General features: G+C 37.5%; 1 long non-coding RNA gene across 1 annotated transcript; it reads right to left on the bottom strand.

Moving 5' to 3' along the window:
• Nucleotides 1-2,241: 2,241 nt before the first annotated feature.
• On the bottom strand, nt 2,242-4,810 carry LOC135308770 (uncharacterized). Its single transcript, XR_010369143.1, has 2 exons — nt 4,102-4,810; nt 2,242-3,967 (listed from the first exon to the last, which is right to left on the bottom strand). It is a non-coding gene; the product is annotated as an uncharacterized LOC135308770 (long non-coding RNA).

Below are 4,810 nucleotides of genomic sequence, written 5' to 3'. Positions count from 1 at the left end.
ATTACAAATATTGGTCAGATGCAAACCCTTTGAAATATTGCAAATAAATTGTCTTAATTAATTTAGGAATTCAACAAATGCAGCATAAATTAATATTTCCTTTTCTTTTATTCTATATAGAAAAAGTTCCAGATTCTCAGAGCCCAGTTTTGCACACGCTTGCAGGCCTTACTAACACTTACTAATTCAGAAGTGCTTGAAGAGTCACTGTAGTTCCTTGCATAAAACTCCTACCAAGTCAGTAGGGTTTTGCTACAGTACCAAATTCAAGCTGCTGTACAAAGTGATTTCTTGTATTAACCATTGGGTTAAACAAGAGAATTATTGCTTTTAACTTAATTCAGTAGTTCAGCATAATTCAACTACAGTTCAAGTTCTCTTCATTGGGCTATTTAGGTGGTTTTTGTGTTTTAGGAAGAGAGGCACACCAGGAACAACTAATCTATGCTGCATGTCTCTGTGCTACTCTTAAGAATATCTGTACAGCACAGTTAATATCTTGGAACTGTATTTTTAAATGGGATGCAGGTAATTCAACATTTTAGAGAAATGGCTATGAATTCGCTTGAGAAGCTGAGCACAGAAACAATATTAAACCTTTTCTTGGGCTTATGTGTTTTCCTTTGCAGATACTGACTTTAGTCAGATCACTTGCCTGCCTAAATTTAACCATGCATCATGGTAGCATTTCACATTTTGGTGACATCCTAAGATCTAGTAATTCAATCTTTTTAAGGAGTAGAAAATAAAGAGGAAAAATTTGCCAGATATTGGTGGTGTGGACTATTGTGTAATGATTCAACAGAGAAATTAAAAATTTGTACTTCATGGATAGATAAATTTATTTAACAAAATTTTATTTACCTGAGAGTAATTTCCTTTTCGCTAACTTACTACGAGATGCAAGTATTATTTTCATTGTTTTGAGAACAAATTGGACTCTGAAATTTCTAAAGGACAGTGTGTAAACCCAAAGCACGAAAGGTCCTCTGTACAACATTCAGAATTGTATTCTGGAACTTGCATTCTTCAGAATGGGTCTGTCTGCCTTGATTTAAATCCACCTCATCTCTCGACCAACTGCTCTATCCACTAAACTTATTGTACACTTGAGCACAGAGTGGTCAGAGAACATTAATGTTCTGTAAATCACAGGTTCTGGCTAATGAGGCATTCTGTGCTGATGTGTCTCACCTGTGTTAGTAGTGAGACAGGGCAGTGGTGCAGTGAATAAGCTTTGTGAGTCTAATAAAGCAGTGAAATAGGTGCTTTAGGTTGTACACCAGTCACTGGAGGAGGCTGCATCAAGAAATGAACCTTGACTCTCTCCCAAGGTCGTACGCACCCTGAGTGCAGACCTCAAGAATTTCTGGAGCATGTCTTAGACTGTGCATGTGGTGAGGACTCTCGGGTTCTCACAAATAGTGTTACAATGTCAGCATTTTGGTATTTTCTTGAAAGACACATTCTGAGGAAACAGTTCCAATGTCTTCAAATGCTTGCTAAAGGGATTAGCAATTTATTTAAAATGCAGGTGAACGTTGTGAAGGGGAAGAACAACTCTGAGTGTATAGCTGTTAATTCAAGATCTTCTATCTGAAGAGCCACATTTGTATAGAAGATCTTGTCTTTAGGCATTTAAAGACTGAAAAGGGTGAGAAATTAAATAAAACCCAAAGTTATGATACATTCTTCTAAGCAATGTCTTGAGCAGCTGTGATGTGGTATTAGTTTGTGTAATAGTAGCAAGTTCTGGGGTAAAGCTAACCATTAAATCCTAGCATATTAGCATTTTTGAAAAAATGCTTATTCTTATTTTTCAACATTTCTTTAACATGAAAATTTTATAGCAACCAACTGCGTATCTGGGTTTCAGTTACTCTGCTGCAGTTGTATGTATTTGATAACCAGCATGCTTTTTGACACTTTTCCAAACCACAAGGTCCTTACGTTAAAAACACTGTCCATGATCTGAGGATTTTTCTCTAAGAAATGTACCCAAGTTACAGCATAAATTGGGCTTCTTAAACCAGCTGCTAAACTCCTTCATACCCATGCTTTAGTGCATTCCTGTGTGGCAGATAGCACAGCTGAAACTATAGGACATGCCCTATATACAGCAGAGTAACTTTGCTTTACTTTGTTTAAAGCCCCAAATGCTAGCAAAGCAACACAACATACCCATGACTGGCCTCGTTTTCCTGAGTGTTAGGGGCTTCATTAAAGCTTTTTTCAGCAATGGGAATTTTGCTGTGGGTTTCAGTAAGAGTATAGCTGCAGAAGTATTTAACCAATTGGGAACAGATGTATGCTAGCTATTACATGATAATATAATTAATTGATAGTGAACTGTACTGAAAATAGTAATTAACTAAGACTTCACTAATCTGTTCTTCATTATCAATGTGTATTTTAATCTGCATTAAATAAATGGTATTGTCTTCCTAAAGCTCAGCAAAGACAAAACAGTAAGACTGTTAATTGTGGGAAGGTTGTCCAGAGTACGTTGGGCATCTGTGGAGACCTCTTTAAATAGAGGACAAATTAATGCAATAAGCTGTCCCAGCAGAATGCTCTAATACCTTCCCATTTCACTGGGAAGCCCTCTCTTAATTCAAAGTATACTATTTTATTTTTACTATCGTGGTTAAGCAGCTCCACACTTTGCCAGCAGTCCTCTCTGCCATTAGTCCAGTTATACATTTATATTCAGGTTGCAGAGGGTCTTGGTCACCACTGCAGGATGGAAAGATGAGAATTCCTGCTCTGGATCAAATCAACGGTCCCTTAAATCTTCTGAGAGCAGCTTCCAACAAAGGTGTGGAATATCCTGTGATGGATAATTGAGAAGTAAAAGGGCATGCAGGACAGGATTTTTCTAAAATAGTTGGAGCTGATCTAATATCAAAGCATAAGGCTTAATTAGTGTCTAGGGTCATGGGATTCCAGTGGATTTTGAAAGTTTTTTGTTACACATGAAGTTTTTTGTTCTTAGTATGTTTCTTTTTGATACATGGTTCTCATCTCTGATCCGTTTCAAACATAAACAGAGGTGTACAGATGATGAGAAGAAGAAATAAAACTATTTCTTTGAAATATTAGTTAATTATGTTCAAAATTCAGCATTGGCTGAGTGAGGAGATGTCTCTACTACCTCTTAATGCCTCTAAATCTCAGTAGGCTTCTCAGCATTAGGCACTGTGAATAGATGTGTACATATAGCTGGAGGAAAACATAATTATTAACAGTGTTTAGCATAGCAGGCTTTGCTGATTATGGAATCGCTCATTTTGTTTGAATTCCAACACTTTATATATGTTATTTATGTCTCTCTGGGCCATCTTTCTGTGGTCCTGAGCTATGGAGAGTTGGAATAACCTGGGTACCTCTGGACACTTCGCTGACATCATTCTATCAACTAATATGTGTTACTGTAAAGTGTCTTTTGGATAAAACCTTACACAACAGAAAGGACCATGACTTGTGTAAGCCCACACACACAGTGAAGGATTTGGTGTTCATTTCTGATCTAAGTTTTCCTTGTAACTCTGTAATATTCAGTATTTTGTTCACAAAAGTACTTGTACCCATTTGGCATTTTATGGAAAATAATAATAATCTGTTAACATCTATTAATAAATTGAAAATTGTGTCTTGTGTTTGGCTTTGGTTTTTTTTGTTGTTTTTAAATAGGAATTTTAAAACTTCTCAGGTAATTCTAGGAGAACTTACACATTTTGATGTTTTGTGGGGTTCTTGTACTCCTTATCAAAAGCTTACTGCAGTTGTCAGGAACATCCTTAGCTTTTAGCCACTCTCCAGAATTCCCATTTACTTATTACTTTTTTTCCATTTTGGTAGTCACCATGAAGTCCTCTTCTATTTGCTTCTCTTGCTTTCTCTGTTTGTCCTGTCAGTGCATTGAGTCACCTTCCAACCCTTCAGCACGAAAGGTAATTTCATCTTACTGCATGTTCGAAGGACAACACAACAAATTATTAGGAGACTGTCTTGTTTTGGGAGAGGATGTTTTGGCTTAGCCGTTGTTTGGAGTATTTTATGAGGAGCAGGGTTGTGGGGACAGAGATGAAGTTATATTACCTTTCCCCTTTGGATTAAGGCTGATGCTGGTCTGCCACGCGGCTTTTCCTTTAGAGGAAGACCCTGAGCTATTTTTCTGTTGGTTTCAACATTAAAATACAGCATATCCCCCAATCAAGCATGTAGCAAATTGTCTTGCAAGAATCTTATCAGCCTCAGAAGAGGCACTGATCCAAAGTCTTCTTGGGGAAATGCTACAGACACCTTCTTTTCTGCCTTGAGCTATGCTTCAAAATACATTAAAAAATAAGTCAGTTCCAGCTATTTTTATGACTGGCCTAATTTTGCTGGACATTTCAGAGTCTTGCTGAGGACATGCCTGTTTGACTTGAATTCTGTTATGTTTCTTTTTATTGGAGCAGCTCACTGCACTGCCCAGGGTTTTAAGCACTCTCCCTTTGGAACTACAGGGATGCACCCATGGGATGCTGGTGCTTTCAGTAAGCTGGCTATTGAACAGGGTTTGGATTTTGTTTGGGGGGGGGTTTTGTTTGGTTGGTTTTTGTTTGTTTTGAAGTGACAGCTTTACTTAGATCCTTAAATCTGCCTGAAGTTATAGATTCTCATTAATGAATGCACCTGGCCTAAACTTGCTTGAAAGTGTAACTGCATAGTATGGTCTTACCTTGAATTACAACACCCTTTGCCTTCTCCCCACATCCACCTGCTGAAGACAAGACTACAAAAAGGCACGGTCTAATCTAAGTCA

This window comes from Passer domesticus, chromosome 10 (assembly GCF_036417665.1).
Source record: "Passer domesticus isolate bPasDom1 chromosome 10, bPasDom1.hap1, whole genome shotgun sequence".
Classification (NCBI taxonomy): Eukaryota; Metazoa; Chordata; class Aves; order Passeriformes; family Passeridae; genus Passer; species Passer domesticus.
The sequence above is the reverse complement of the archived record's forward strand: the minus strand, read 5'-3'. Positions and strand labels throughout refer to the sequence as shown.